Source organism: Sinocyclocheilus anshuiensis, unplaced genomic scaffold (assembly GCF_001515605.1).
Source record: "Sinocyclocheilus anshuiensis isolate Anshui unplaced genomic scaffold, SAMN03320099.WGS_v1.1 scaffold3322, whole genome shotgun sequence".
Taxonomy (NCBI): Eukaryota; Metazoa; Chordata; class Actinopteri; order Cypriniformes; family Cyprinidae; genus Sinocyclocheilus; species Sinocyclocheilus anshuiensis.
The window spans coordinates 62,646-63,044 of record NW_015539995.1 but is presented as its reverse complement, the minus strand read 5'-3'; positions in this window follow the sequence as shown (position 1 = coordinate 63,044).

Sequence of the window (399 nt, the reverse complement as noted above, 5' to 3'; positions counted from 1 at the left end):
GGAGGCTCGTGAGCAGGCACCGCCGCCTCGGGAGGATCGTGAGCGGGAATCGCCGCCTCGGGAGGATCGTGAGCGGGCACCGCTGCTTTGAGAGGATCGTGAGTGGGCACCGCCGCTTCGGAAACATCGTGAGCGGGCACCGCCGCTTCGGGAACATCGTGAGCGAGCACCGCCGCCTCGGGAGGATCGTGAGCGGACACCGCCGCCTCGGGGGAACTGAGAGCGGCCACTGCCGCTTCCGGAGCCTTGTGAGCGGACACCGCTGCCTCGGGGAATCTGCGAGCAGACCACGCCACTCGTACCGACATCAGCGGAGGTTCCCGCACGCTGCGTACCAGCCCTCGATGCTCCAGGAACGGGCATGAGGTACTGGGCGCCGCAGACGAGGCCTCTGACGAC